The following is a 22,727-nucleotide window of genomic DNA, read 5'->3' on the forward strand; positions in this document are numbered from 1 at the left end:
CAAACTGCAAAGAAAGCAAGAAATTTATACTATTTTCGCACTTGCATGCAAAATTTTCACCTAGCGCCATCTACACGACAGCCACAAAAGTGCTGAGCCTGGAAGTTCCCAGTTTCTCCGAAGGTGGCGGGCCAAAACATTTTACTTCAGGAACGAACGTTTTAGACTTTGCTGCCGAACGATTCTTATAACGGTTCTTAAGAATCTTATAACGGTTCCGAAAGAGAGCCGGTTCCCTTGCCCTCACGTGATTCGTCAGAATAGTGGTTGCGTCAGTTGCGTCAGTGCGCTGAGTTATCACTTTCCCTCCTCTCTACTATTTACCCTATGCTCCTGCTGGCCGACGTTCAGCTGTCAGCCATCCGGATTGTCAGGCCAGCAAAACTTCCCTCATCCTTTTCTTCTTACAACCACGAATAAAATCCACGCCTTGTCATCTACACGTGGTAAGTGCGTCGGGAAGGCCAGGCGGATGGTCGCAAATACAGGGAAAGGAGAAAAAGAACCCGACACGGACGCATTCGTCTTTCCGGAAATGTCTCATTGTCGCGTATACACTGAGGTAGACAGACTATCCTGCTTTTCTTTTGTGTCGTGTTCCTTCGCGCTACTGAGATTCCTAAATAGACACTAATCAAGTGGCGCTGCAAAGGCAACCTGCAGTGAGCTTCATGGTGTGAAGGATTTTGTCATATTATTGTTCCGTTGTATTCCACGTAGTAGTGACGGTGAAGAAAACAGTCGCAAAACTGTGACTGACGAAACGGACTTTATTGGGCGATCCTGTGCCCACAAAAGCAAGTTGTACTCTAAGCACAACGATATCGGCAAACAGTCGGCGATCGTCGAAATCTGATCAGCGGCGAAACGCGTCGGATTTTATACATGAGTAATCAAAGGTTCCACAGTAATCCCTGCTTCCCGGGTGTCTTCCAGTAAGTACTAGACAATTCGCGTCGCTCATGCAATCAGATTTCATAAGCGTCGGTGACAACAAACAACGGATGGAAGCATCGACAACGTTCCAGCAACTTCCTATTCGCACTTTCCAGCGCGGAGAACGTTCCAATATGGCGGGGATAGAGGTGATGGAGGCGATATGAAAGCGTGCGCATCTGCAGGAGCAGGCGCGGCTTACGGGCCTCTGGTATCTCTAAGCGCGATCCTTAACATTGCTAAGGAAACGCAGATATGTGTTGTAGAGGGAGAGGCTACGTTTAACGCTGGCCATATAATATTGTGTGAAATACGAAAGACGACAAGCGCGGCTGTTCAGGTCGAGTAACTCTGCCTGCAGCAAGCGCCGTGAGAGGCCCGCCGCATACTATAAAAGTTCAAGTCTGTAGTGTAACCGGCGCCGTAAAGGTCACTACGTATCCTTACGCTTCGTAACCTAAGCGCGATGTAAAAGAATCGACAGCAAGCAGCTAATCGGTAGCACTCAGATGTAAACAAAGCGCAGTATGCGCTTCATGCCGCTGCATAAGGTAAACGTTGGATGCATTCACGATGAGATAAATAGCTCGACGCACCGGCTTATATACGGAATGCTTGTTAATGATGCCAGATAATACGTAAACATTTCAGTAGTGCCGATTTACAATATATGAGTGACACTATGACGTGTGCCAGCGCGGCCCGTTTTACAGCACGATTAATGTTTTCGCGTGCTGCAGGGAAGCTCGCATGCGCATTCTTCGTCAATGACCACTTCAGGTACGTAGTCCTGGCCCTTGTTTCTTGCAGCATTGTTATAGAAGAGATACTTTAAGACCAAACAAAACTACAAAATCAGAAACACGTGCGCTCGACCCCCGATCATTACACACCTTTGAATACAGCAAAAGAAAAAAAAATCAGCGAACGCCTTGTGCATAGACCGCCTGTTTCGTTCTCACACAAAACGACTACGAACAGTTGCGGAATAGGTTCTCTAGTTTGCAATGCTCGCGACGCAGCGTCAGGCACTGTCGCAGAGTATTTGCCGAAACAGCGCGAGTGCAGGCAGAAAACTTAATAAACGGTGACACTTGTGTACTTAAATTTACTTTGGGAACCTGTAGAGGGCCTTCTTCGGCCAACGCTAGGTCTCAGTTACACCATGGTCTCAGTCTTGCTTCGTGGGACCGCAGCGGGATCTTTTGCGAAGGCACAGCGTTTCTCTTCAGCCGCTTTCGTAAGAGCTCGCTACAAAAATAATATGAAATTGAGCAACAGTCAAGTACACTCACCAAGGTGGCCCCAAAAGAAGTTTTTGTTGAAATTCTCGCTCACTTGCTTCCCGATGCGGAGCTTGATCACCCACAACTTCCTGTCTTTTTTTTTTTGGAAAGTGGTGCTTTTCCAAATACTTTTCCCAATATTGCACGATTTGTGCATTGTGGCACACTGCATATGCGGTTGCTCTTCGCTCGTCGACTGTTCTTTTTTTTTTCCCATATCAAAGAGTACCAAAACGCCAACACAGCTGCAGAAACCGCGTGGGCGGGAGATCCATCACCCCCTCCCGGGTTGTGAAAAAATCCGCGCGGCGGCGCTAGCGTATCTGGAAAGCGCGAATACATGCAGGCGCAGGCACGTCCTGCTCCGAGCGAACGCTGTGCTGCATTGGCAAAGAGCATCCCTTCAGTCATGACTCCGTGGCGTCGCCTGGTGGGGGAATATGAACTACTCGCAAGATGGCTGCCGTGGTACTCCCACCTTAAATAAGCAATATTAAAAATCATCAACCACCAGCATAAGAACACAGTTTAAGTACAGAATCCTGTAATTGGAACCTTCACGCCAGAGGCGCTTTTTTTTCTTGATTACCGACATGGCAACATGCAAATAAAAACATGCTAACAATACATTACAGTCACGATAAAAGTATCTGCCATTAGATGGCTGACGCGGGGGCTAAAACGCTTGAAATTAGCAAGCTCATGCACCACAGTGAACCATGCTGGTTTTTCTTTTTGCAAATTATATATTTCCTTAATATAACAAATGTTTTCGATGAAGCGTTCTCTGACAGGCCATGTGCATTTATTTCAGCATGTCTCACTGCCATTCTAGTTTTCCATAAGCTATGCAAGGATAACAGGATGAACATGTCATGCGGTACACTGCCTTCACTTAGAGTAGGCAAGAAGCGAATTCCGTAGAGCGCAAGCGGTAAGTCTTTCTCTAGGGTTCTCCGTAAGGTATCCCAATGGAATACGCCATCCCAGCAGTCAAGAAATCTGTGTTCGACTGTTTCGGTTTTTCGGTATAGTAAGCGCTTGACTCTCCAAGGCACAAAAAGTCCTTGTTCCTCTAGCCGTGGTTTGACAAGTAAGGTATTTTATTTTTGAATGTGACGACCATGTGTGCTGCACTCTAAAAACTAGGAAGGGTATCGCAGGGGTGAAGCGGCCGGTTCACTCTTCAAAGCGTCGTTTTACTCTCGCAAAATGTCGAGGAGAGTGAAATGCATTGTTCACTCTCTCACCAAGGAGAGAGTGAAATGTGTTTTTCACTCTCCCTTTCAGAGAGAGAGAGTAGAATGCCCGTTCCACTGTTGCGGCAATAGAGAACAAAACGTAGCGTAATCTTCTGCTTCAACGGTAGGTGGCTGGCTCCGAACATGCCAATGTTTCATTCATGCACGCTGAGCAAAGGACACATCGTTTTGCTTTTATGAGAACAGGCCGCCGCAGTTGAAAGGAACGCGTAGCGAGCGCTCTACTTTTTCACTCGGATTTGCTCCACCGCGCACGCGCGCGCGCGCGCTCAATATCGCGGAACAACACAGCACCGGAGAAAGGTGATCCAAGGTCGATCCAAATAGGTCGCGAAGCTTCGGGCGAAAAGCGGTTCAGTACAGATGGTCACCGACATCAGCATGGGGGGTTATGGGAGCAGCGATTGAAGCGCGACTATGTTTGGAGGGAACAAACATTGGGAAAGAAAAACGCATTTTTTATTCAAATGAGACACAGTTAGATTCTTCATTCTACGAAAATAAAATTCCTACTCAATTTCATATATTCGTGATGAGTTAAGAAAATACGTTTAATTTTAATATTATTAATAAATGCATTTCTTTTCAGCGCCCATCGCTACAGGGGGCGTTGACGCCACTATCGCTCGCAGTGCAATGCACGTCTTGAAATGGGCAGAAAGGCGCACTCGTAACACCTGTTGAGATACGCCCCCCTCACAATTTGTGCTTTCTTGCTTGTCGAAGTTTGTCTGAATTTGGTGACGCGGGTAGCTTCACTGCTTCTTAATCTGTTCAGTCAAAAGTAGTGAGTTACCACCGCCAGATTGTTGTGTAGTTGTTTTTGTGCGACTGCGCTGGCCGACGGGCTTGGCATCCGACAATAGGATCAGCACTCTACACCTAAAGCTTTCGTCGGCCTCCAAAGAAAGTATGTTCCATATGTTCTGTGCAGGGATGCGATTTCGACAACCGTACGGCTGGTCTTTTCCTGCATCGCTTTCTACGCTGAAAGCTCGAAACGCCCATAAAGTCGGATGGCGGGGCATTTGAATATATAGCTCCAAAGGAAGAACAACAAAACAAATTTCGCGCCTTCGAAAACAAAATGACGTCACTTCTGCTTTTAACGGACATGGCGTCACGTTATTTTTTCTTCCGCCGGAAGTGTTCCCACCACATTCAGATGGCGCTAAGCCCCATGAACCGGCGATGGACCGCCATGTTTTGAACGTATGGGCTCCTAGGGAAGCTTCGCTACCAGGTACATTTACCTTGGGTGATCCGTCCAGCTAGCGAGCAGCACAGCAGCAGGAAAGGCCAGCCAAGGGAGATCGTGTGTCAGCCATCTCGCGTCCCCTCGAAAACACGACAGTCGTTCGTCATGCCTTGGATATAACAGCAAATCCTCCACGGTAAGTGAATTCCAACTTAGGTGCACATTGTCCGCATATGTCATGCTATCGCCAGGAAGTCGCCGCTGCGCTTAGCCGACGCGATTGACAAAGGACTAGGCATACGCGCTGTGTCTCTCGATGTCAATCGAAAAAGCCAGTCGTCGCGATAACTGCATGTGATTTTATCACTTTGCCGTTGTCCGTAAGAGCTTTAATGATCGCAAACGCTGCCAGAACTATGGTATGTTCAATAAAACGCCAGGCGAGACGACGCTTAAAATGGTTCGTTCACCAGCTCGTGATTCCGAGCCTATGCGAAGCGTGATTAGCGTGCGTTTTGTGTGTTTGAATTTCTTCAGTTTGGCAGTCTACTGTGTACGTAACGCTGTTGAACTAAGGAATCACATAACAGAAGGCGTCATTTTGCTGGCAGCATGCCTTTTCTATAAATAAACCGCGCGCTTGACGGTGTCTCGCGCAGGGGGAAATCTGCGACCACTGAAGTTACGTGCAGCACCAGTGCTAGTTAGAAACTTTGCCGCAGGCATTCAGCTGCATGCTGCAAGATGTCAGTTGGGCGCGTTATCTTGAACTTACTGAAAACGCATGAGGAATCCATGTTTTATGCTGAAAAAAATTATAAACCCCGTATAAGCGATCTTGCGCGCGGCAGCTACAAGCGACGCGATGAAGATGGCTGTCGCGTTCACTCGTCGCCTACAAGTCGTACTCCGTGCGAGCCACGATATTGAGCTACGCCTCCCCGGTGTTGCCAGCATGAGGGCTGCAATCACGCGTGACGCGTGCTTTAGTAATTTACGTTGATGTATTTTACTACAAAAAGTAGCATAAAATATTTCCGTAAGTCTTGCTGTAGGTTCTTATCCTTGCACGTACAAAAATTGGATCATTTGCTCGTTCCGCGCGACAATCCGTAGTATTTGAGCGATGTACATCCAGTTCCAGCTTCGCGCTATTGGCTAGTCGCTCATAGCACTTTCGGGCGACGAGCGACGATTTCTAGATTTCCAGAACCGAGCCATCTGTTCAAGCGACGGCCCGTTTTGTCGCTCGAAGCCGTCGCTCGTCGCCGTCGCGCACTAAATCGCTCTCACAGTGTTTATCCCTAAGACTGAACTGTTTTTGCTCATGTATTGAAATGGCGTGATTATAGGTAGGTCTGGTTTCGTCTCCTGTTGCGGTTTTCGTGCACGGTGCGAAACTGAAAGGATGCTTATGTCTACGAACTCGGTGAATTTTCGAGCAGCTAGTTATGCATCGGCGTGGAATATAAAGGCTGCTGTGTGGAATAACAATTGCGAGGGCGCTTAGCATACGCTTATTGTTTTGGACATGCCTCTGCATTTGCTAATATGAGTTGGCGTGTCAGAGTTATGTCATATGAATAGCTAAATCAGCCTACCTCTGGGGCTTACAAGCGTAATGTGTGCATTTTGCTATTGCATGGCAGATCAAAATGTGTTTATCGCTTGAATAGTTTTAGTAGAAAAATAAAATATCAAAATAAAATGTTGCTTTAATTCCGTGTTACCAGTCTGTCGTACACAGAACAATAGGTTGGTGTAATAAACTAATTACTGCGGTTTAACTGCAACTTTTACATGCCTTCAAGAATCTAAAATGCTAGATTTCAAACTGCAGCAGTAGTCGGGTCTGTCAAAAATGAACTCCATTGTGCACCTCATACATGAAAATAAGTTGATGCCTTTTAGTAAGCTTAGATGCAGGCCGCAGTGAGCTTTCTTGTTAGTATTGAAATGTGGGTAAGCTAGCCATAACAAGCCTTGTTGCCCCTTTTTATAGGCACATCCATATATCCATTGAACTGAAGGACAATATTTTCATCCCTACTGAGCATCATGTTTGCAGCTATAATCCTCAAATTATGGCTTCAGCAGTGGCACAACAAGGGATGGTGCGGGGGGCACACTGGACACGTGCTTAGGATGTGTCACAAGTGGTGTTTGTGATACGCCAGACTCATGACAGACCTATGATGACTGAAAATGGCCAATATTCTAATCATTAGCAGGAGTATTCGAACATTCGTGCCGAACGAGGATGAACTGTCCGTTATTTCTTTTTTGTGTAAATCTAAAATTGAAGTTAATTTAGCAGTTGACTGTTGCAGTCATTTGGATGTTTTGCATGCATTTCACTAAGAAGACTAAGAGCTAAGACTTTCTTTTATTGCCATGGCCTTGACTGTCTTGATGTTGTTTTGCACCATGCCCTTGTGTTGACTTTTGCATACGATATTTTTCAGGCACCCGCTTTATATAACGCAAGAAGGCAACTGCAAGGACAAGAGGATGTGAAAGAGCCAGTGCAGCGCGACTTCACGTAGTGCAGAGGAGCCAATGCCAAAAAATCTAAATACATTGGCATGCAATTTGGACAAGAAAACTAGTATGTGGGTATATTGGGTGTATCATTTGACCAAATGTAAACAAAATCAAGATACAGTATGTTACACCAAGATGAAAATTCTCACGTGCTCCAGGCATTCATCTTAACATAGTATATTTATGTAATGTCTCCGATTGGAAAGTCAAATCAAGTATGCTCTCTGGAGACAAACACATAGTAGGAAGTGTCACTGAAAAGTTAGAAATGTGTTTTAAAAAAGCTGATTAGTTCTAAGAAGTGACTGCTTTTTGTCTTGCCTCTCAACAGATGCATCGATGTGATAAAAAAATAGTGGTACAATGAAATTGCATATTTGCTTAGTGACATGATACATACTTGCAATGAGCACGGTGCCTGTGTTTACTATAAAAAGCAACAGTCCATGCTTGGTTAGGTTAGGCCCACTACAACATGCAGGCATGGGTGATCGGCGCTTTTTTTTATTTCTGTGTCGTGAGGTTTATTGACGTGCGTATAGGTGCAATGGCACCCAGTATGGCTTGTACAAAAAGGGGAGGGGGCAGATATATGTAGCTCACTGTACACGACACAGGGCACAGGAAATCCGTGTTCAGCAATTATGTAAAGTGCCATGTACGTAAATAATAATAATAATAATAATAATAATCTTTATTCAGTATAGTTAAAAGGGTATACAAAAAACGGAAGCGCCGAAGCCACAAGAGGGCTTGTGCGGCGACAACCGGCAGCCGCGGCAATCTACGCGACACACCAGAACTCCATCAGAAGCTGGTTGTGCATTTGGCACAACCATCACACATTATCAAATATGCACTGATAACATCTGTACATATTAAAGGTTCTCTAACGCTTGTACAGCAACTCTCAGTGTTTTGCGGGTGGACAAAGAAAGTACATCGTCTGGTAGTTCATTGAAGATAGCAGGAACATAATAGCGTCTTGTTGCTTTACCCTAGTGAGTGCGCACTCTCGGTTTAAGATAACGAGGAACATGTCTCAACGGTACCGGTTTCGTATTTATGTGCCTGTATGCACTGCTCCAAAAATACTTAAGTACTACGATTTGTTTAAAAAGATTCTCGAAAGAAGGCAAACCGGCTGTTCTAAAGACACTGCTGGGCAAATTCTTCTGTGGCATGTAGAGGACGCTTGTAGCGATGTTTTTCAAAATCCTATTAACTCGACATTTCCATGTGAAAGAGCAGTTAAAAAAATTACCGACGATTACGTTACTTCCTAATGCGAAATTTGAGCGCAGCAAATAAGCTGTTTCACCTTTTCGATAGATTGAGGTAAAGAAATCGAGCAACACATGTATGCGCTATCACAGAATTTTTTTTTATTTTTCACACGTATTCCTTTAACAAAGACTCCACTAACAGTTCTTGACAGTCATGAAGGAAGCTTTGTGGTCGGAGAAATAGACTGATATATGTTCGACTTGGTACACCAATGCTTGATTCTCAAAGACGAGATCTATACAAGTGCCTCGCGAGGTTGTCACAGCCGTGGGACGCGTTACGAGCGAGAGGAACGGGATGTTCTCCCGCATAAGTGTTAGGAAATTGCTGTTTGTCTTTATGTCAACATTAAAGTCCCCCACTACTAACATCGGTGTGGATCGATGGACGGTTAATGCGAGTTGCAGGAAGTGCACGACGTCTTTCGTGAGTGCGGTAGCGGACTCACGAAAGCGGTATCAGTCGGTCGCTGCTAGCGCTGGGGGGATGAAAGGGGGGCGGAGCTGGTTACGAGGCCGACGATAACGCCGACGACGACGCGAAACCCAGGAACGGACGCCAAAGAGCCATTTGTGTAGCCAGCCCTCCTCCACAGTCTCTCCTCCTCCCTTCCATCATCCTCCCTCGCCCGGAGAGCCGACAGCGCGCATGCGCGGCGGCGGAGCAGATTCGTCGGCGAGCTGGTTACGAGGCCGACGACAACGCCGACGACGACGCCGACGACGACGCGAAACCCAGGAACGGACGCCAAAGAGCCATTTGTGTAGCCAGCCATCCTCCACAGTCTCTCCTCCTCCCTTCCATCATCCTCCCTCGCCCGGAGAGCCGACAGCGCGCATGCGCGGCGGCGGAGCAGCAGATTCGTCGGCGAGCTGGTTACGAGGCCGACGCCGACGACGACAACGCCGACGACGACGCGAAACCCAGGAACGGACGCCAAAGAGCTGCGCTCTAAAAAACAACACATACCGTATCTTAAAACACTATACCCCAGAGCCTGGGCGATTAGTTTTCTGATAGAAAAAGGCATCATGGTTTTTAAATTAAACAACAAACATGCAACACTTCTAAGTTTCTTACAAATGTGGCTCAAATGAGTATTCCACGTCAGATCACTGTCTATGTGCACACCAAGATACTTAACCTGTAATAAATATTACAATGCTACTCATTCGAAGCGCGCACAGGTGCATATTGAAGAAACGTTTTCCAGGGTACATAATTTAGTGCGTAATTTACGCTAATTTTGCTCTAACCACAAGAGATATTATTTTAAAAGAATACTGCACGGAAAAGCCTAGAGTGAATAAAATTGTGTGTCAGCTTCGTGTGTATAAATGTAGTCTTTCCTATGCATTAGGTTTTTCGCGTAATGCATTACCAGTTGTTGCATTACCAGTTGTTGCATTACTAGTTGTGTACTCTGTTTACATTACAGTCTTTTATTAGTTTACTCATTTGTTTTGCAACTTGTGAAATGCCGGTGTATATATATTTTGAACATTTGACATAACCCTGTATGTTTTGTAGGGACAACCCAGGACGTGCATTTCTCAGCATCCAGTCAACTGACAGAAGTGACTCGAACACAGGCCACCAGTAAGTGGACATCAGTTGCAATTTGACATTATGCAGTTGGCTGCTGCCTTGTACTGAGGCTTTTTTTTCAATGAGATGGTGGTGTCGTTCTAATGTACATTTTGACCACAAAGGTGCGATCATGTCTCACAGAGGCATATATGGTTGCTATTCTCTGCACATGACGTGTTCTCGTGTTCGTGAAGCATTTCTTTGGCAGTATTGTCGCCCAATGAGTCAGATATAAACACTGTAACTCGCCACTGCCGGCAAGTAGTTGCGAAAAACACAATATATTATGAAGCTGTAAAGTTACTTTATTAATTCGAAGGAACATTTTGCAGCAGGAAAAAAGGTTGCTATTCCAGGTAAACATGTCTTTTTCTCACAAGTTATTTTACCAAACTGTGGATGCGTGAAATTCGTGACTTATGAATAGATTTCAATTCATCCTTTAGTAATGCTTCTAAATGAGACTAGAAATAGCATGTGACTACCTCTCCAATCAGCAGATCATACACTTACAATCATAAGTGGTAGTTCTTTATTCTTTACTCTTTATTCATCAATTACCCCGCAGCGCCCGAAGGCGTTACATCAGGTGGGTTACAACATGGAATAAAATACACCTTCGTTCACACAATGCACTTGCTTTTCAGTCAGCCTATTCCACTGTTTAATTGTTCGAACAAAAAATGAGTTGGCATACGTGTTCGTCTTGGCAGGATACTCGAGGATTTTGCAACTATGATCAGTTCGTTTTGAAATGTAATGAGGTTTCTGTAGGTAAATTTCTCTATTAATTCCTGTTTTATTGTAGTAAATCGAATACAGAAATTTTAATCTCAGTTTATTGCGGCGGACAGAAAGTGATTCCCATCCTAGCTCAGCCTTCATTGCAGTGCAGCTCTCCTTTCTTCCGTACCGCCCCAAGGCGAACCTGGCAGCACGGTTTTGTACTTTTTCCAGAGCGGCAATGAAGGTTACCTCGTGGGGGTCCCACACAACACAGCCATATTCTAAGAGTGGTCGAACACAAGTTGTATATGCCATACGTTTTAAATTCGCATGTGAACATCGCAGGCTTCTCTGAATGAAATTCAAAGCTTTACCAGCTTTGGCTATGATACTGTCTACCTGTGGTTTCTACGAACATTCAGACGACAGTAGCACACCTAAATACTTGTACGTACTGTCTTGCTTCAATAGTACGTTGTTCAGATGATACCGTGACTGAATTGGTTTCTTCTTTTTAGTAAATGAGAGATGTACACACTTTGTTATGTTCAAAGTCATTTTCCATTTAGTACACCAATCATGAATGATTGATAAGTCGTTCTGAAGTTCAATTGTATCATTGTGAGGGGAAATTTTTTGTACACAACACAGTCATCCGCAAACAACCGTATAGAAGATGAAATTCCGGCAGAGATATCATTAATGTACACCAAAAATAATAACGGACCCGAACGGAGCCCTGTGGGACTCCTGACGTAACATTTGAATATTCGGAGCATTTTCCATTCAGTATTACACATTGCCTTCTTTGGGAAGGGTAACATTCAATCCATTTAAGAACAGTTGCATCAATGTGTAGGGTATTAAGTTTAAACAATATGTGTGAATGTGATACTGTGTCGAAGGCTTTCCGAAAATCCAGGAACACACCGTCTACCTGTCCTCCTGCATCTACGCTGGATATTATGTCATGATAAAACTCAACTAGTTGTGTTGTGCAAGATAGTCCCCTACGAAATCCGTGCTGCTCGTTAATTAGTACCTTATGCTTATTTAGATGATTTAGTATTTGTTTGTATAATCTATGTTTAAGTATTTTACACGGGATAGACGTAAGTGATATTGGCCTGTAGTTACGAACGTCTTTCTTAGACCCACCTTTATGTATCGGAACAACGTGTGCAATTTTCCAGTAATGGGGTAAAATACCTGTAGATAAAGATTTTTCAAAAATTAAATAAAGGTACATAGAAATTGGCCCCGCGCAACGTTTGAGTACACGTGGAGAAATACCATCCGGACCACTAGATTTACTCTCATCAATATCTTTCAATAGATTTTCAATTCCATTAATACTAAGCTCAACAGGAAGCATAGGCGAAATATTAGTTGTAGGTTGATGAATATGACAGGTGTGGTTGGGTAAGAATACCGAATGAAAGAAGTTGTTTAGGCAGGCAGCTTTATCTTCGTCTTCCATAATTATCTTACCGTTATAATTTAACTCCTGTATTCCGAAGGAATCTGATCCACATTGTTTAAGTACTTCCAAAACATTTTAGGGTTTGATTTCATTTTGTTGCTCATGTCGCTGAAGTAGTCATCTTTAGCTTTTCCTATTTTTAGCTTATATTCGCGTGTAATCGTATGTAGCTTTGTAAAATGAGCAGCTGACTTGCTTTTCTTGAATGCGTTCAATGCCCTCATCCTTTTCTTGATAAGCTTTAGTATATGTGTTGTTACCCATGGCTGTTTGTGCTTTTTAAGCCGTGAAGAATCAACATTGGGGATATGTACACTTACCAGCTCGAGTAACATATTCTTAAAATTATCCCACATATCGTGCACATTACGCTCCTCAGATAAGCACTCGAAAACAGAAAAGAAATTACGAAGTTTCTCAGAAATTGCATCGTAGTCACCCTTCTCATAAAAGTAGACCCTCCTAGTCGTGGATAACTTCGCACGGTTCTTTTCTTTATGGATACCGGCAACAACAGCCAGATGGTCGCTAATTCCCGGAATGACATTCACATTTCTTATGAAATCCGGTGAGTTACAAAACAGCAAGTCTAACACAGCGCCATTGCGAGTAGGATCGGTAACGTACTGCGTCAGACCAAACGTGTCTACAATATTTTTCATCGCAAGGTTCATGCGCCCGCCAGAACTTAAACACGTATCATTGCACCAAGATAAACCAGGCAGATTAAAATCCCCCCCCCCCCCAAGAAGTATCGTCTGAGCTCAGCTGAGTTCCATGCAGTCTCGCACTCTATATAACCTTTCCTTTCAGCAGCATTGGAACTGGCGGCTGCGTTTTCAGAAGGAGGAGTGCACTTGGCACTGTATATGTGTGTGTATTCGGTTTTCTTTGTATGTGTCGGCTCACTGACATAAACAGTGCAAAAATCAGTTGTACCATGAGGCTGACGACGCCTTCTGCTGCTAGAAATGCGCCACTTCATATTTTATAGTACTGCATGACATTTAAATCAAAGCTAGCACATAAAATGATCAAGAAAACTAACCGCTGTTATAGCTGTGTTCCACAAAGAAAGCTTGTCCTTTATGGGCTGTGTAAATCTGAGCTCTCCACCGATGTTTCAGTAGTATTGTCCCTTAGTGAGTGAGAGATTGGGGGAAATTAATCGTGTTAGTCTTTAAATGGTGTCCTATTTATGTGTATTTGTTCCAACAAAGTTGTCTAGATTACTTTATTGTGTAGTGTAAAGCTTATGAAACCATCAGCAACTAGTGAGTTGCTAACATGCATATGCATTTGTCACTATACAGGTGGCACTCGGCTGTAGCACTGCCGTGCTGCAGAAATTGCCAGCACCAGCGGCTTTGCAACAGCTGTTTCACAGCATGTCGGTATGTGCTAATTTATAGTTATGTTGGGATGGGTTAGTATTATGGACCACTGCTACTCTGTATTGTGACAGATCCCTATGATAAGGGATGTAATGGGCACAGCGAAAACCTGTGAATGTTTCACTATGGTACATAAAAAGGCTCCTTTCCGTCACGGGAGCAGGGGAGAAGAGCATGCAGGCACTCCTGAATAAACATATATTTCAAAACATGAAATATATTATATATATATATATATATATATATATATATATATATATATATATATATATATATATATATATATATATATACAATTAAACTAAAGGCAGAAACATGCCATTTCGAATTTACTTGTACAGCGCAAAAATACAACACAGACCACAGAGAAGCGCGCATGTTAACAGGTTTGATACCCACAATAAATCAACAGATTTGATACTTCAGGTGTGCTATTTTAGGCAAGGGGGAAGGGAAAGGGGAGAAAACCAGAAAAAAGAGTGGAGTGGAAAAGAAAGGAATCGTGCCAAAGAGGATGAGAAACATCGTGCAGCCAGGATCGCAAGCAGGACATCTAAAAAGCACTCTGATAAAATTACATACAGGGCAACCTTACGTATTGTTTGTTTCAATCAACTCAGATCACATGCAGCCATTACTGCAATCAAGTTGTTTCCTTATGTCATGAGGGAATGATGTGGGCCCAAAAAACTGTTTAGAGCTGAAGGATTATGTTCCATGCTAGCCTCATTACCTGCTTTTTATCATATTGTTATCAGCTGCTTATGTTAGGACAAAAAGTAAGAGTACGAGCTTTTTCCTGATTCGCCATTCCACACAACATGTCTTTGTGACTATATGTACATGCAGGTGATCCATAAATGAAAAATATTCAGTACAGTAGAATCTCATTACAAGATACACTTGGTTGTAAGAGACATATGAAAATGGTTTGGTTGGTTTTTCGATGTTTGCCACGTTAACAACACTGTACACAAGAGACACCTTTGTTACTAACGACTTTTTAAGTATTCACTACTTCGAAGAGACACAATCCAAACACATTCACTTCATGCACCTTGTGTGCTCAGAAGGGCGTAATGATCACGCAATCCTCACACAAGTCAATTGCGCATGTCTCTTTAGCATGAACTAGAAAAGGAGGGCAACGAGGACAGTGCAGGGCAGAAAGTGTCGACAGATGAAGCTGACGAGCGTCTAAGAGCACCTCAAAGGCACTGTGAGCAACAAGGCTTGCAAAGTGAAGTGTTTAACTTCCAGAGGTTAGGAAGGAAGCTAACACAATCTACAGTAACTAAAAAGCTGTTAATGTCTTCTTTAAAGGGCCCCTAAACCACCGAGGTTGAAATTTAGTTGCGGTGTTGCAGTTTTACATGTTAAGGCAACGAACACGTAGCCACGAGAATTTTTCGAAACGGTGCAGTAATAGTGGAGCTACGTGTTTCATTATCGAAAAGTAGTCCCCGCTCATTTTAATCTTTCATCTGGTAGACGCCATCTGGACAGTATCATCTTTTCCTCGCCTAATACACCTCCAAATGTTACGGGACAGGCCATCACCGAGCTCTGTTGCTGCCGCGCAGGCCCATCGTCCTGCGAGGGGTGGCGCTAATGACCTCGCCAATACCATGGAACTGTATGGTGACTCTAGTTGAAGAGCCTCATAGGGAGACCCTTCTGTTGGCGTTTCTTTTCTTTGCCCCAATTGGCTGCCCTCAATGGCATCGCGAGCAACGCGACGAGGAAGAAGGAGTGTGTATTTGCTTGCAGGCCTTGCCGGCAGTCGTACACTTTCGTTCGACCAATTGACAGTACCGGAAACTGGTTACATCATCAGAGACAGCCTGGTGATGTCCGGACAAAGTGGGGGGTGCAGGATAGGTCCAGAGAGGCGCACGGGGTCGTTTTCTTCATATTGTGGTGCTCCCACAGTGCTGCGCACTGTGGCGTTTGGCATTGTCAATTTTGACGGCATTCTGATTTTGATGCGCGTGTTTGCTTCAAATGTTCAAAAAATGTCGAGAAGTGGTTTAGGGGCCCTTTAAGCCACCCTGAACAATTATTCCTTCAGATATATCTAAACATACTTTAGTGATGATGCATAATAAAGCGATCTAGTCTGGCTCCTCAGTGTTTTAAAATTTTTGGTTTCGAGAGAAATGTTTCCCGTGCCTCTTGAGTATCTCTTCTAATCAGGCTTAACTGTAATGTACACACACAATTGTGTAACTCCTCCTGCAAGTATTATTCATTAAGCCTGGTCACTGATGTGCAAATCTTGTGGTTAAGTTTTGACGTCCGTACTTTTTAGAGCTATGTTTATTAATTCAGGCTGTTCTTATTGGTTCTTCGGTGCAGGAGACAATGCCTACGAAATTATTGGCCCTGATGACGAGATCCCTCAAGGGGCAAACGACATCTCTGTTGCAGAAGTGAGCCCGATACCACCTGAAGTTACCATGACAGGTGGCCCGGCAGCAATTGATGCAGAGACGGCCATGTCTACTGCAGCTGCAACAGTGTACGAGGCAAGCAGCAGTGTGTCAGCATCAGCAGCAGTGTCAGAAGGAACCGCACCAGGCCTGGTAGAGCAACATGTGTGCTATCACTGTGACTTTTTTTGTAGTGCATACAACTCATTTGCTCAACATACAAATGCTTTTCACCACGACTGTGAGCCAGTGTTCTTGTGCAGCATGTGCAAGACTAAGTTAAGTGTTATAACACAGTACAAGCATCACTTTAAGATATGAAAACATATTACAGTTGTTGCCTCCCCAGCCAGCCCACACAGCGACAACAATGTGGAGCACATGGTGGGACACACCTCTTCCCCATTAGAAGATAGTAGAGACTGTCAGTGTTGTTGTTAGATTAACTGGTCTTTGTAGGCAACTAGAAGGACAACACAGGTGTCATAAGATTGTTGTTTATGTTGTTGTTGAAGAGGTAAAAAAGAAGTTTGATGCAGCTGAAGTGCTAACTGATATTGAGCAAATCAAAAACAACCACCTGAGAAAGCAACACTGGCGAAATTTGGTTATCTATGTGCTGCCAACTCTGGTAAGGATGGCATAAGACAGAAGTGTGATGAAAATCACACAACCCTGCTGTTTCATCACTGGTCACAGTTAGCAGCGACTTGTAGGGCAAGAAAGTCAACTGAAACGAACATTATGGCATAGTGTCATGCTCCCGTGTGACCACTTTCCATGTTATTTTGCATGATACAGCTCAACCTCCAGAAATGAGACAGCAAGTTGTCTGTCAAACGCTTTCACAAACAATTATTCATAACACTGTTAACACAGCAGTATCTTCTTTTTTTGTGGATTTGAGGTTCCCGGGTGTGCATTAATGCAAAAATTGCGGAAAAAAAGAACATGTGTCGTATTTACACCTTTTTAACACGTACGAGGGGGACAGCACTTTTCTAGTCATGCATCTTCATCATACTATCAATTTTTAAATGCCTTTTATAATTATTATTACCAGTTATATTTGAGTGCATTGTATGCATTTAGCAGGTGTAAAATCAGGTCAGTTGGATCAGATGCCTTATCTGCAAGAGAGCCGTATATTCAAGAAATTTGAATTAAGAGAGGTACGTTAGAGACGCAGTCTTTCAGCACTTTGTTGCGTGTGGTTTAAGCTTTGCTCAATACTTTTGTGGATGGCAGTTTTAACCAGCACAGCATTGCGCTTTGTCACGGTCACGTGTCTTCAAAGTGGTGTTTACCATTTGTGTTGATCTGTTTGTGTATTCATAGAGCAAGTTCTTAATTTATTTTTTTCCGCATTCTTGTGCTTGCACTAAGCTTGTATAAGGCAGTTACAAAATGGGCGTCACTATAACGAACTGTTTTGTTGAGCTTACACTTGCAAATAATAGTGTTCAGATGGCCGCACTTCTATGTAGGTGCACCGATAGCTTTGTGTATGTTCTCACGTTTATATAAAGCTTATATGAGCTAGTTGCAAAGTGTATGTCACTAAGGATTGTGATATTCTTTAAAGAACTGCTTGGTTGGTTTTGCACTTGTGAATTAGTATTGAGGCGGTGGTATTTCCATGTAGGCCCACTGCTAGCTTTCTGTGTGCTCATGTGTTTGTATTAAGCTTTTACAAGGGAATTACAGCATGTACGTCACTAAGGGCTGTGATATTTTTAAAGAACTGCTTTGTTGGTTTTACACCTGTGTGTAATAGTACTCGGGTGGCACTAGTCATGTGTAGGTACACAGGGACCATTTGTATACATTATGCTCATGTAAAGCAGTTACAAAGTGTATGCCACTAATCACTGTGATATTTGTTGAAGAATTGCTGTGATGGTTTTACACATGTGAATAATAGTGGTCAGGACACAGTACTTGCGATGTATAGTTGAATTTATACAGTGCCAAGACATGGGCTGTATACGTACCAAAAGAAATGTATGCCATTATATTGTTGTGATTATTACTGTTTGGATTTTATTAAACTCTAATAACATTTTTTCTTGTATCTATGGAGGTATGCCAATTTTTCATGCAACCAAACTGAGGTCCTGAACTTGTGCATTCAAATAAACAGCTAATTTAAGTGTATACTGCTCATATTTTGCGAAACCAGTTTAACAAATCTTGTACTACAATGCTGGAAAATGACAGAGCTGACAGGGATGTACAGAAAGAGTTCTGCACTGGCTGGAGGACTACCCCACACTGGTAATGTTGCGTTTATTGGAGTAGAACAGTAAGTGCACTTCTATTAAAAATGTGCAGCAAAAACGAGCAGATGTGGCACATTTTTTTCAGGGCCCTCCATGCCTACTACTGCATTACTAGCCTTCCTGTGCTCTGCGTATAAGCCCCTGTTCAGCCAAGGTTTTTACTCCATGACAGTTGTTCTACTGGGTTCGTGGCAATATTGAAGAAAAAGATGCAATGGTTTTCAAGAACTTACGAGGTCCCGACACAGTAACTTCAAGGACCTCGTGCGATTTTTTTAGTAGTTTGGACAGGCAATAACTTGTTCAACAACATCGGTAACTTTAATGCAAACAAAAGAATACAAAACAAATCTCATTTCACTGATTTTAAACATTTGAAAGAGTGCTAATTTGCCTTTCACCGCCCATCACTAAACGCACACAAGGAAGCATTTCAAGAAAGCGCTCAAAGTTTTTCTGCAATAGCACAATTAACTACTTGGACCTGCAACATTTGCAGTTTTTGAATACTGTTTGGTTTGAGTGTATGGGATGTCATCTGTTGCCTCAGCTTTTCACCACCAAATAAGCAATAGTCATTTGTAATTTCATTTTATTGTGTCTGTAGCTCTCAATTTACTCATCACGCCTTTGAATGCCTCAACTGTTGAGCTTCCTGCTCCTGCTCCTCCAAGTACATTTGTCGCCGGTTCCATGTGCCTAAAACTGGTATCTGCAGCTCCTTTGTAATTTCAACTTTAAGGATGTCGCTTTCCTTCTATTACCTCCACAGACAATTCTCTGTGACATGGGACGAGTGTCACAGAAGGGGGAAAAAAAACGCTTGGCAATGTCTGCTAAGTCTAGCCTATAGTACAAATTTAAGGATTTTGCAATACTTCTAAAAATTCCAGGGTTTTCAATGCCTTGAAAATGGCATATTAGAAATAAAGGGTTTTCAAGGATAGCTACAAACCCTGGATTCTAGCACCTAAATAATTTTACAAGCATATTTTGGCATGGAGCTCGGAAATTCATGCTTTTTAGCTAACGCTACACTATCTCTGTACATTGAAGCCACGAGAGCGCAACCAATTAGGAGTAAAGAAAAATACTGAAAGCTTTTAATACCACTCTTTTTCTATGGAGCTTCGTATTGCCTAGTTAAGTGTACGAATGTGCCTGGCTTTGGTGGGCGTTTCTTTGACATTTTCTGTGAAGTAGATGACTAACCCCGGTATTCAGAAATGTATATTAATACAAAGCTCATGCTTGATTTTATGTAAACGACGCCTGGTGCGAACGTCCCCCAGACGCTCACTGCCTTTCTTTTGGTGCGTTCACGACTTGCGTCATTTAGATCAAGTCAAGCATGGGCTTCAAGTTATGATGCATTTCTGAATATGGGGGTAAGCGTGCCCAATTCCGTGCAACGCATTTTGCCATTAACACTGAGAGGAAACGGGGAAAACAAAGTTAACGCCCTATGCTCCTAAACTTTCGCGTACCTGTGGTGTGCGTGTATCGTGGAAGAAGAAACAGCGCAAACACCAGGACGAAAAAAAGCATCAACCACACCAGCGCTTCGTGGTGTGGTCCATGTTTTTGCGTCGTCCTTGTGTTGCGCTGTTTCTTCTAAAATGGTCAAACAACTAGCCGGCAAGTCGATCCTGTGCATATATATTGAACACACGTATGAATGTAGATGGTCTTCGAAGCTTTTAGAACGAGCACTGCCACAGGATACGAGCAGTGCACGCGTAACAAGTGGACACATTAGTCATTTAAACATGCGTGCCAATGCATGTGACGCGGCTATCGGCATAAGGAATCTCCAAATGCTGGAATGCATGCTCTTCAAAACGCTAACGATCCGCTGCTAATGCAGGACAATAGCTCACAGCGGACTGAACCAAACTCTAAACTAATGCACTTGAAAAGAACGCCTACACGGTAGCGTGAGGCACGTCGAAATGCCTGGTACTGGCGTCGCAGTTGACCACATACGAATGGAACTGGCGGAAAAAATAAACAGAAATGCTCACCAGTATACGCGCGACTTAAATTCATATACGTGGATGGTTGGCACGATACTTTGTATCCGCGTATTTTCGGAGAACATATAATGCATGGACTGGAAAAGCACTCGATCTTGAGCTGAACGGCACATTTGTTATTTTCCTGGAGTGACGACAAGCCGTGAATAGTTCTCACGTCGTCGTCTACGTTGTGTTCCTTCGTTAGTTGTAGCTAGGAACGGAAATGATGCAAACGCAAACGTATTCCAGTACACAAGAGCACAGCACACTGCAGAGAAACTCCACCCACCGCAGCTGATTCCTCAAATACATTTGTTATATATATAACCTCTAAAAGAACACGACTGAGCGTGATGGCTCTGTGGTGTAATGGTTAGGATGTGTGCTTTAAATTGTATAGATGCGAGTGTACCTGGGTTCGAATCCACGTGATGTATAGAGCAATGTGGTTCTCCATAAGTGTGTGATTCTCTCGACTATTGTGTTTTAATTAGATTATGTGTCTCCTGATTGTTAATGTGCGAAGATAATTGCGGAATAAATGTCAATGAGCTTCTTTTTTCTCCGCAGTGGCGTTCGGGACGCATACGCATAGGCCGATTCCGAGCAGTCACGCCTCATGGTATGCAGCAAATAGCCAGGAAAAATGACTTTAAAATCCTGCATAACATTGCTCCCGCCTATTCTGAAGGCCGCTTGGAATTTGGCCATTGACTCTGAGGAGCCGCCTAGGGAACGGTGTATCAGCGACCCTAATTTGATCTGATTTCCTGCCTGCTTGCGTGGCCAGGACTTCGCTAAGAGGGTATTGGGAAGAGCACTAGCACTCTGTTTGGGGGAGTAGAAGTACTCGGTCTGGTGGAGTGCCATTACCCCTGCGGTGAGAGTATTAGCACTCTGCGGAAGAGTACTAGCAATCCCTTGCGGTGGAGTAACAAAACTCTGTCAACAGGAGTTAACCTACTCTCTCTCAAAGAGGGTCGATCTACTCTCGAAAAGAGAGTGAAATATGGGACAAGCTGCTACTCCCTCAAAGAGAGTGCCCGGCACTCTCTTTGTTTTTAGAGTGTGGAAATATAACCCAAGATCCCAAAAGAAATTGTTGCCCTACGATTCGGCTCATTCGAAAACAGTAAAGCGGGCAATAGCCACCCAGTGCATCATATCAGCCTTACGAAAGTCCTGCACGCACAAAATACAGGAAAGCTTTGACAAGCAGATTGTAAGGCTGGAAGAAGCCGGTTTCCCGCAATCAGTCATTTCAGCAGTAGTGGAGGCAGTGCTTAAGAATATAAAGACGGAAGGCAATGTTGCTGAAGATGCAAGGGAGCGCAAAAATAAGAAACGGACAGTTGTGCCTTATGTTCACAAGACTTCCCACAACTTAAAGAAGGTTGTGAAACGGTATGGAATTGAGATAGCGTTCTCGGCTCCCGGCAAGCTTGCTGGGCTATGCTCGCGCATAGGAAGAAGTAAAAATATCTTCCAAGGGTGCGGAACAAAGCACTCCACTTCCCACGTAGATTGCAGTGTTGGAATAGTATGTCAGATACCTCTATCATGCGGCAAAGTTTACATAGGTCAAACAGGAAGGTGTATGAATGTGCTCTTGCGTGAGCATGAATTGTCTATTAGGAATAAAATGAATGGGCACCTGCCTGTCCACTGCCTGGCGTGCAGGTGCAAGCCGATCATGAAGGAAGTAAAGATTTTGTGCCGCTGCCAAAATAGCCGAGCCAGAGAGCTACTCGAGGCGTACCATATTAGAAAGAAGGGACAAGAATGTGTCAGTGACACCTCAGTTTATTTACATAACAGTGAGATGAGGTTTATTGACGAGCGTAGCTAGGTCGCTTTTCGCTTATACAAGGTTTTACTTTTCTTTTACCTTGCCTTTTTTTCGCGCACACGCAGTGGTGTATGTCGGGTGTGTACTTATATGTGTACGTTGTGGAATAAACTTTAGTTGCAAGTCTGCGCCCGTCCTTGTCCCTCGCTGTCTTTGTGGTTCGTTTGTTCGCGCAGTTAAACAACGTTCGCTATTGGTGAGGAGCTGGAAAAAGGAGGACTTTACCAACGGGCGTACTGGTACTCGTTTTACACCTTTTATAAGGTTTTTCTCAGGAACAACGCAGAACATCAAGCGATACAATGGTACCGCCAACATTGCGCCGATGAGGTCCTTATATAAACGCTTTCGTGGTACCCGACTTAAGTATTCCATTGAAAAGCGAACCTTAAAGAGCTGCAAAACCCAGACTACTACTCTTAGGAAACCACGCGCTCTGC

Source organism: Dermacentor albipictus, unplaced genomic scaffold (assembly GCF_038994185.2).
Source record: "Dermacentor albipictus isolate Rhodes 1998 colony unplaced genomic scaffold, USDA_Dalb.pri_finalv2 scaffold_15, whole genome shotgun sequence".
In the NCBI taxonomy this organism is placed as follows: domain Eukaryota; kingdom Metazoa; phylum Arthropoda; class Arachnida; order Ixodida; family Ixodidae; genus Dermacentor; species Dermacentor albipictus.